Source organism: Ambystoma mexicanum, chromosome 6q, assembly GCF_040938575.1.
Source record: "Ambystoma mexicanum isolate Mex_15411 chromosome 6q, UKY_AmexF1_1, whole genome shotgun sequence".
NCBI classification, from domain to species: domain Eukaryota; kingdom Metazoa; phylum Chordata; class Amphibia; order Caudata; family Ambystomatidae; genus Ambystoma; species Ambystoma mexicanum.
Genome location: NC_090937.1, coordinates 12,214,189 through 12,225,443, shown reverse-complemented (window position 1 = coordinate 12,225,443; position 11,255 = coordinate 12,214,189). Strand labels below are relative to the sequence as shown.

At 42.2% G+C, this 11,255-nt stretch overlaps 1 long non-coding RNA gene across 1 annotated transcript; it reads right to left on the bottom strand.

Annotated features, from left to right (window-relative positions):
- Positions 1 to 7,008: 7,008 nt before the first annotated feature.
- LOC138515447 (uncharacterized) lies at positions 7,009 to 10,748 on the bottom strand. The gene is made up of 3 exons (XR_011282008.1): positions 10,666 to 10,748; positions 9,413 to 9,467; positions 7,009 to 7,238 (listed from the first exon to the last, which is right to left on the bottom strand). It is a non-coding gene; the product is annotated as an uncharacterized lncRNA (long non-coding RNA).
- Positions 10,749 to 11,255: the final 507 nt, after the last annotated feature.

The following is an 11,255-nucleotide window of genomic DNA, read 5'->3' as shown; positions in this document are numbered from 1 at the left end:
CCTATTTGTGCCAAACGCGGTAACCACAGTTTACCTGCCAGGAAAGGTTTAAAAATACATGAAAAGATAAGCTGCCACCAGCCCTGTCCAAGCCACACCTGCACCTCTCCTAGAAAATCCTTTGAGAGTATCTAGGGCCTTTAGAAATGACAGGAAGACCCAAGTGAACTGTACTGTAAGGTGCTTTGTGCACTTAAAACATATTGCAGAAAAGTTGCAACATTAACAAGGACTAAGGGAAACAAAGTCTCCCAGTACTGACTGTCTGTAAGGGAATGTCAGTTTCCCCATAACATAGTGAGCAAAAAGCCCAGGGGAGTGCATCAGAAGATTGTGCTCCTTTTGCAAAGTCAGACTATGGTATTTAAACAAAGCAAAACGTTGGGGGGTACACAACTGGATGGAAAATAACAAAAGAAACCACATACTCACCAAAGATGAAATCAGCGCCTATAGTAACAGTCTTAGCTTAATACCGTACACCAATGCTGATAGATTTACCACCAAAGTGGAATTATGCAAATTCTTCAGGCTCATCTGCCTCAAATACTTCTTTAGAGATGCAGTAGACAAAGAACCACCTAAGTCAATTGGTCTAAAACAACCTTCCACATTTACACCTCTCTCCTCGATGATATGTCCTGAAATTTTTCCTTTCGAAAATAGAATCCTTGCAGAAGTTAACAGCATGTTTACTAAGAAGACCAGTTTCGCTGATAATCAAACGAAGGAAGAAAGATCAGCATTGAAACATCTCTAAGGAGTGCACAACTTCATAATTAAACCAGCATACAAAGGAGGCGGCAATGTCCTCTGGGCTAGACAACTATACGGGGATGAGATCAAGAAACATGTCCAAGATGCTAAATTCTTCAAAACAATTGACATCAAACCGAATCTGTGACTACTATCAGAAATAGAGAGTCTCATGACACACACGTGGAATGAGGGCTGGATAGATAACGACGAAAAATCCTTTTTGGTAAAGAGGCATCCAATTCTACCTGCTTTTTACCTACTGCCTAAAATTCATAAAAAACTACTCTGTCCCTCCAGGCAGACCAATTGTGTCTGGAATAGGCTCCATACTTGAACCTTTATCTTGTCGACATCTTGCTACGCCCATTCATCTGCAAAATTAAATCTTTCGTACAAGATACGACATCCATGATCAATATTCTTAGTCATCTCACTGTCAAGAAAGAAGATCTCCTCGTCACTCTTGACGTTGAATCACTTTATACTAGCATCCCCTAGGTCGAGTGCATCAATGTACTAAGAACATACTTGGCTACTTGGATCAAAGAACTAACACTGAACGCCCTAGTTTCTATCCATCCAGCTTGAAAGTAAACTTGCTGTACGGCCAATTTCTTGGCCTCCAACAGAAGTGCACTACATTGCCTGACTTTGACAATACCAGCAAAGACCTTTCCGTTTGTCTAAAAGAAAGCAGCTAACTGGCTTACACCATATGGAGAGCACGCAAAAGAGCAAGGAACATCAATAGACAGCTATGCCTTACCCCCAATTTAGAGAACAGCAAGTGGATAAAATCAATTGCGTGACCACCTTCACTCCTCTTAGTAATCTACTAAGAAAAACGGTACTACGTCAATGGGAAATCCTTAAAACAGATACCTTCAAACCCAATAACACTCAGTTTATGTTTAAACGCAGCAAAAACCTCAAGGATCGACTTGAACATACATATGAAGAACCCAAACCATCAGCTAATAGCCAAACTACTCTATGGAACTTACCACCTGTCACTGGACACAATAGATGTGGGACATGCTCTGTCTGTTGTCTCACCAAAGACAGGAAATAAATAGAACTTTATGGCACATTATGGAAGCTCGATTCATTTACCAACTGTAAAACCAAATGGTCTGTGTACAGCATTAAGTGTCCATGCAGACTAATATATACAGGAAAATGTAAAGGGGAGATACAGCAACGTATTTATGAATATAAATCTTGCATTATGAACGAGGTTGAAGAGAAGCCCAGGATGGCACATTTTAGGGGCAAGAGGCACCAGTATACAGATCTTTTTTGGTTTATAATCCAAACAATAAAAAATTATTTTAGAGGGTGTGATCAGGACCTCCTACGGCGTAAACTAGAACAAAAATGGATTTATCGTTTAGACACGGTAAGGAAAGGCCTCAATGTCTCCATTGAATGTAATCTGTTCTTTAACTAATCTCCTTTTTATACACTTGTGTGACCACATGACTCCCTGAAGCATATTTGAACTGAGATGTGTTTAATATTCCTGGTCTTCATCTCCACTATAACTAGTATTTTTGTATACGTGTTAATTTATTTATTTATTTATTTATTAATGTGTTAACAGCTTGACATAAGCTTTTCACATATAAATCAATAAAACATTTTATAGAATAAAGTTCTATTTAAATAAAACAAAGATAATATAATTAATCCGTATCTAGTAATAATGTAACTTATATAAAATAGACATTCAAGCTATATTATAAGACTTGCGTGTCAATATCTCTTATAAACCCTAACTAATACAAACAGCCATATGACTAGTTATATTCACAATAATAAAAGTAGGTAAAATATCTCTATATAGCTATTTCTAGTAATTTTTCAATTGTTAGCCATACATTATATACAGCAATATAGAGCTTCATTCCTGAGCATTTGAGCGCCCTAAGCCAAAAAAAAATCTTTGCTGCAAATATGGTCCAAATGATGGACAAAGTCCCCATAACAAATTGCATAGGTTTTTTGCATGGCCGAACATCTAGTTAATACATGTTTTCCTGATTCAATCGCCATATTATTCTTGCATAACCGGCAGGATCGTTCTATCTTGGTGAGATCACTCATAATCCCGCTGATAGCCAATACCGGCAGTTGGTCCATCCGCAGTAATAAAATAAATCGTCTTAATCGCGGAGAAGGGCACAAAGAAAGATAGGGAACCGGTTTCTTGAGAATGTATCTCATGTGTTGGACACATTTATATCGTTTCAACTCTTCCAAGTGTGCATAGTTTTCAATCCAATCATATAATTCTGATTTTTTAGATAAGGCACACAAGGTAGAAGTTCGAATGCCGCTGTGCCTATTTGACCAACCAATCTTTTCCAGATATTCCTCCATTTGTTTTTTCATGAGAGGGAATGAAGATGATTTATTTATTTCATTATGCAATGTGTCCAGGAGAGGATTTTCTGTAACTGGTGACATCTTTAAATATAGTTCAGCTCTTTTTCTGAGAACTTGTGCTTTTAAAGATATCAGGCCCAATTCAAGTCTTAAGATAGCCATTGGTATACAGTTTGGGAGGCCAAGTAATTTCTTCCAGAATTTTCCTTCTAATATCTGGAGCCACCCCAAATCCATGAGCTGCAGGGCTTCTAATCCATAAATAATCATAGGGGTTAGTACCTGTAGATACAGTTGTCGTGCAGCCCAGACTGTGTATCCACAGTGAGAAGTGGAAAAACGATATATTAAAGCACTAATTTGTGCCGCTTTCGTAATTCGAACTTGCTTGCACATCGCATATTGACCCTTTGGTTCTATTTCAATTCCCAGGTATCTATAAAAGGGAGTATATTGAATTCTGGACCCTTGTATTTGTAGAATCACTCTGGCGATTTTCTTATTGTTGATGACCATCATCTGGGTTTTGTCTAGGTTGATAGTAAGGCCATTCCTATTGGCATAGCTCCATAATGCCTCTGCAGAATTTCCAAGACCTTTGATAGTATGGTCCATAATAACTATGTCATCCGCATAGGCTAGAACTGCACAGTGAGCAGGGCCAATCTTAGGTGGGCAGTTATGGACTCCAGATAAGGCTTTTGGGATGTCATGAACAAAGAGATTATATAATGTTGGTGCTGTCACACAGCCTTGTTTGACACCTCGCGATTGGTCGATCTTATTGGTCCTGTTACCCTTTGCATCTAATTTTAGAGAGACTGTGGTATCCCAATGTAGCTGTTTGAGGTAGTATAATATTCCCTTCGGGCATCCTAGATTTTCTAATTTTTTCCACAGCAAGTTTCTCGGCACTAGACCAAAGGCAGCCTTAAAATCAATGAATAATATGTATAATGGAGGACTGTCGGGAGATCTGGCCTTGTTACGGAGTATATCCATTGTGATAAGGTTGTGCACCGTAGAATATCCACTCCTAAAACCACATTGGAATTGGTCCAAGATCTTTTTTCTGTCCATCCATATATGGAGCTCTTGTAGTAAATATGTCGAAAATAATTTGCCAGTGGAATCCAACATAGATAATAATCGATAGTTTAAGGGGTCTGTGCGACTTCCCCTCTTATATATGGGGACCAAGGTTGCAGTTCGCCAAGAGTCCGGTATAAGGCTGTCTTTCAAAGTTTTTTCAAACAGTATTTTCAGGACCTCTGCCCAATATTCAGGGTTGCTTTTTAATATAACATTCGCTAGGCCATTAGGCCCAGGCGCTCTCGATGATTTGAGATTTTTGATCATGATTATCAATGAATCAATCGACACCTTGAAAGGAGGGGCAGGGCTGCTCCAGACCGTCGGCACCATAGACAGACCAGATAACTGGTTATTGCGGCTTATCAAGAATTCCTCCCACTGGCCCTTGTCAATGGGATTGTTAAGACTACTATTCGTTTCGCCTCTGGCCTGACTCAATAAACTCCATATGGAGCGGGAGTTTCTTGTGCATAATATTTGAACTGTCTTTTGCCATTTAGCTAATTTGGACGCATAGCGTTTTTGTCTAAGCCAAGATCTAAAGGCATTCTTGCATTTCTTGCATACGTGTTAATTGTGACAATAGGTCACGCCTTTGCATTTCTCTGTTACCCAACATAAACTATGGATAAATCATATCATCAAGATAAAAAGAGTGCTCCATGGTTAGATCTCACATGCTAAAGAATTTGTAACTTTGTTGAGTCCTATTGACTGCCAACAATTTCTTGACTGATATAACTGTTTATGCCGTTAGTAACTGACATATGCTAATACTGTAACAACTATGAACCATCTAGTTTGCCTTCTTTACCCTATATCATGGTTTGTCTGGTATTAGAACATTGTAAGAATTGTTATTCACCAATCCTGGTAGTCAGGACACATTTTTGTCAACTGCGAAAAATAACACCCCATGGCTTCTTCCTCTTTACCAGTCCAGGCCTGTGTAGAGAGGGGTCATTAATTCTTCTTCTCGTTTTCAGACTGTATTTACACTCCTGTTTAAGAATGTATCCCCCTACAACAAAACATTTGGGAGATTACCTTTCTCTTGTGATACCTTCTTCTTCTTTAGCTACAAGAACTGTGGCCCAATGAGACTACTAAGAAAAGGAGATTTTTATTCTCGTGTCTTATTACTGTTAAGACTTCATATGTGTAACATGATATCAAGTGATATCTATGTTGAGCCCCAATTACTGGCAGCACCACACATTTTTTTCTCGATTGTTATCACATTTCATGCCTATTCAACGACTACTATGAGACATCTAGTCTGGCATCCTGACCATTTCATATAGGTGTCCCTTGTCGGTTTGCTCCCATCCGTGCCAACGTTTTTCCACTGCTAGATCAGGTGTTTTCTGGATTTTTAATATTGTAAAATTTGGGATTACTCTGCATTGATTGCCTTTCCATTTAGTATGCCAACTACATTGCGGCGTGCTGTGATACATCGTCATCAGCCTCGAGCATTAGCATACACACAGCTCCAACAAGCCAGTCTGTCATGTGCTAAACGTATTTGTCTATACAGTTAGTACACTCTGGGGGGGGAAACAAACTCAAAGCCTCCACGCATACGCAATGACTGAGCCTCTGAGTCACCAGTCTCAAGCCTTTGCACATACACAGCTCCAACAAGCTGCCCTAGTCAAAAAGGAAGATCATCCTGGAATCATTCTGGAGTCATCCGATGACTCCATTCTAGAGTCATCCATGGAGAGTTTAGGAAGATCATCCCAAGTCTGCGTACAAGCCAAAATATTTAATGAGATGATGACTCTAGAGTTATCACAGAAACTACTCCAGGATGAGTTCGGATTACTTCCAGTGATGATCTTGGATTACTCCAGGATGACTCCATGACAACTTCAGGATGAGTGGGGGATTACTCTAGGATGACTCTGACAACTTCAGGATGACTCCACGACAACTTCAGGATGAGTTGGGATTACTCCAGGATGAGTTGGGATTACTCGAGGATGACTTCGGAATACTCCAAGACAACTCCAGGATGACTTCATGACAACTTCAGGATGACTCCACGACAACTTAAGGATGAGTTTGTATTACTCCCGGATGACTTCGTATTACGCTAGGATGGCTCCATGACAACTCTGGGATGGGTGGGGATTACTCCAGGATGGTTCCATGATAACTTTAGGATGGGTTCTGAATTGTAAATGATTAATGCAGACTACTCCAGGATGAGTTTTAATGATTTCAAGATGCTTCCAAAAGATTTAGGAAAAGTGGTTGGATTACCCCAGGATGTATCCCTTTTGAGTAACATTGGTGGCATTACTTTACAATGACTCTAGTTAGACTTCTAGATAGTTTACAGGGAAAATAAAATTATATGGAATTTTGCAGGTGTCACTTCATCTTTGCTAGAGCACCCGTTAACTAAGTTCCCTCGATTTAGTGCACACAACTACAAACACCCCCACTTCCCAGGTCACAAACCAACCTGTAAGCTCCCTCATTTCAATTCTCACCTCTAGCCAGCATGGCCTCACCCCCAATAAACTCCCACAATTGCAAAGCACTGCACTAAAATACACTCTTCCAGCAGCCTACACAGTATCTGTTAAAGGTCTACCCGCATGACAGACTGCCGCTAGTCACTTCACCCAATATCAATAAGAGCAGCTAACAATTACCCAGTTCATATTATGATTGTAGCAGCTATAAATTGTTGATATTTTAATATAGTATTGCTCTTGTTATAAGATATCTTCAATCAAACATAGGCTCAGAAAGTGTTCAGCATTTTTTTATTCAACAAATTCGGTTTAACAGCATAGCTGTATTCCATAAGAATGAATAGGTTTGAAAAAAAAACAACAAATATCATCGATCCTGCATGTCAAAATGCAGAGTCTTCCTTAGGCCTCTTCTGGCATTGCAAATTTTGGTGGCGAGCTTCCTTATCACCCAGCAGTCCATAGTAGGCCAACTGTTAGCCTTGCAGACAGATCTCAAAGATTCTACAAAAAAAGAAAGGATATATGAACCTAAATGGACATCTGAATAGGCATTGTTAAATTCCTTATTGTAGAATACATACCAGATTAATGTTAAAATGTCAATTTACAAATGCATCACTACATTTAAATACATTTGTACACAAAGGATGAAACGGGCTTAAAGATAGATTTGAACTGAAAATGAATTATGGTTTTCTGTGGCTGCATTCAGAATTTCATGGTCTTTAATGTAGCTATATTGATTTATATCAGTTAGAAATAGAAGGCATAAGTGAAAATGGGGAAATAGTCTTTCAAACCCTTTGCTAATTAACTACCTCCCCTTTTGCCCATACCATTCTTACACCCCGATACATATCTACCAACAACGCGCACATATCTTGTACCCACACTCACACTCCCATCTGCACAACCTCTGCCACCCACCCGGCTACTCGATAACTTCCTCTATGCAGTTGAAGGGGCCAAAAAGTATTAAAAAAAAACAAGAAAAAAAAACATGTTAAAAGAAATACAAATTTGAGATACTCTTCTTAAAAAAGGTAGCATATTTGCATTGGGGTAACAGACTACTTCCTTCCAAGAGTTCACTCTTGTTTTCTTTATCCATCCTACTTTCTTTGCAAATGATATATGGCATTTATAACGCGTCTATACACAAGTGTTCGAAATGCGACGAGGCAGGGGAGGGGGAACAGAGGGAAGACAGACAACGATCTTACTAGGCCAGGTGTCATTCAGATCGCACAAGTGCATGGGAAGGGGAAAAGTGCGAGGGGAAGGGAGAGGGGAAAAGTGCAGTACATGGGAGAGGGGGAAAAAGTGCAGTACATGGGATAATAGAATAAATAAGAAAAATAAAGGCGGGATGATGGCAAGTGCAGGGTAAGAGCAGACATAAGTGCTGGTGGGGGACTGTAGGGATACAGAATACAGTTCCCAGGTGCGGGGGATGCCAGTGCAGGTGTGTAAATGGCGGGGCCTAGGCCCAAGGTCTCAAAGGGTGGCCAGGTAGCCAGTGCAGTTTCAGCCAGGAATTCAGCAGGGGATGGGGGGGGGAAGGTTTTGGTGCTTCCGGAACTGGAGATGGTTCTCCTCAAGTTTCAGGGAAGCAGGAAGGCTGTTTCAGGAGGAGGCCCCTGCCGAGGAGAGAGATCTACCACCAACTCGTTGCTTGGAGAAGCGAAAGACCCTGAGGGAGTTGGAGGCGGATGATCGAAGAGCTCGAGAAGGAAGATTTTTGGGAAGAGAAAGTTGAAGGTATTGCGGCCCCAGGCCCAAGAAGGCCTTGTCGACAATGCAGAGGGTGTTCAACTTAATCCTTGCAGCCACCTCGAGCCAGTGCAGAGATTTCAGTCCTGGAGAGATACGATCCCTGGGCTTGAGGCCAAGGACAAGTCTCGCAGTCCTTCTGGATAAATTGCAGAGGGCGGAGAGTAGAGGCAGGCAGATGTGACTCTCAACCTGTTTGACGGATACCTGCAGCAGGTGCATTAACCCACTACACCATGAAAGGAACCCTAAACTGCGGAAAGGAAAAGACGTCTAGCTGTTTGTGAGCCATTTTTCTTGTTTGGCTCATTTATCTCATACAGAATCACAGCTGCTGATACAGTGGCAGGGCTTTTAACGGGATAAGTTTGGGGGCTGCGTCGCCCCTGAAGTTCCCTTCAGGTCAAGCCGAGCACTATGTCAAGAATTGATGTGGTGTTCACGGGCGCCGCATGAGGTTGCTTGCTCCACTCTGGAACAAAGCCCTGACTCGGCTAATGCGTATTATTGGCCAGCAGACTCCATGATTTGACAGACACGGTGAATAGCTCAGTTGGTTGAGCACCTCTGAAAAGAGATTTACGTTCAAACAACTGGCTTGAGCTCCGTTTTAGGATTTCCTTATTCTGAGGTTGATGTTGTGAATGTTATTGAGTTTAGAGACGCCCTCAGCGACACCAATCACTTAAGCGCCGAGAAGCAGGCTAGTTTCTGGTTTGCAAATGTATACACTGGCATGACACGAACATGTGTGTGTTTGTTCAAAAGGGAAGTAACCACGTCCCCCATCTCTGAAACTCCCACCCCTTGCCCCTGGGTGCGTTATTCCTGTCCCCTGGGGGAGGGGGCGCATAGTAGGTATGCTTGCCCTGGTGGAGAATTAAAATAGAAAGCGCTCTCACCACCCAGTAGCAGCTTCATGGCTCCTCTCCCTCCTCGGTGGGTGGTCCAGTCCTTCTGTAACACAGGAGGGGGTGTGGGAAGGAAGGAAAAACAAGTCAAGTGGGCGCACATATGAGCAGACCCAGCCTTGCCCCCTCTGCCAATCCAATTCAACCGCACGCCATTATTTTGATCGGCTTTACCTGTTTTGAACATCACAAGGCAAACCTGAGCAAACATGCATAGCGCACAGAAACGGTCTTTTCGAAACAAGGCACTAGTTCCAATGTTGGCAGAAAAAGGATCTGAAAGTGATTTGACAAGGATCACACCGAGTTGAAGTGGAGATAGGACTAGACTCGGTCTGCTTGGTCCAGAGCCAGCACGCTGGCAGACTGGCCACTGCACCACTTGCCGCCCGCAAAATACACACCCTGATAGAGGCATCTGGCCAGGTTGAACACATCCTACAGAATGCTGTGTTATTGTGGGCACGAGGATGAGTATCTCGGCAGGGGGCACTGAGTCTGGTGGTCAGGAGGGCATAATAATGGGAAGTCTCCCTGGTTTGGAGCCGTCCCTGCATGCAGGCAGGCACCTTGCCCCCTGACTGCAGGGGCACTTAAGAGCCGCAGCCTGAGAGGGGCAGCTGTCCACGTGCTCTTTAACATTTGAAGAGTTTAACAGTAGCCATCCCCGCTGTCCAGGCTGACACAAATGAAATGCAGCCTTTGAATTTCAGAAGCACCGCTCTGTCCTAGTATACCCGCGCTGCTGGCTAGCACCGGGGCTTCTGCACAGCCCAGAAAACCCCCTCACCAGGCGTGCACCCACCTTGTGTTTGTATTTTACCTTTACTAAGCGCAAAATAGGTGCTGTGTATGTACTGAGTAAAGTACGCTGAACCGTGACATCTGTCCGTTTTTAAGGCGATCGAGCCTCGGAAAAAGCACTTCTGCCGATAGTATCGAAAACATAATGTCACAAAAGCACAGCATCAACCTGTTTACAGTAATATGGGGATTGGCTAGACTGCTAACAGATTACATCCCTGCGGGTCTTCCGTTTTTTTTTTTTAATTTCCATTGTGTTTGTGAGCTTCGATCCTCTCAGCCAGTGCAGCGCCATCTTCTCCTCGCTGGGGAAGATCGAGGCCGGTCTGCCTCGTCAATCAAGATAACATATATACGTCCTGGCACAGAGATCAAAAAGATGCGCGAAAGCAGGGACTCTAAAAGAAACAAACCTAGAAATGCACGCATCATCTGCTTACCTAATTATTCTGGCGTTTGTTTTGCGATTCCCACGCTGGAATCTTGACCTCCGCCATTGCTGCTCGTGTGGTGTGGTGTCCAGTGACCAGTCTCGAGTGTTTCCGGTCAGAAGGAAAAAACAAGCTGCATCTCTTTCTGAAACAAGCCCTAAACAAGCTGACTCCCATCAAAATAATCCAAAAAACGCAAGCACACATAAACAGTGTGGGTGCGTCTCAAAAGAGACAATATCATAAACATAGAGAACACACACACACACTATGTTACAATAAAAAGAAGGAATTGTAGCTTTTCAGTGGGGATTTAATGTTTCAGCTCCCTCTGGCTGACCATGTATTGTATTGTATTGTTTATTTATATAGCGCCTATACACCGGAAAGTGCTCAAGGAGGGTGGGAACATGGTGAAAAAACAAAAGTCGCTCAGTGCCCTTGAAATTCTGAGACAAGTAAGTGTGTAATATACATTTAACAGTTCAGACACAGCAAATAGGCCTGACGGCGATTCTGCAGTTTTACCAGTGCAATTAAGGGGAGAAGAAAAAAACACGCTTTGTTATGAGCAGCACAGTTAAATGAAATCCTCTTTA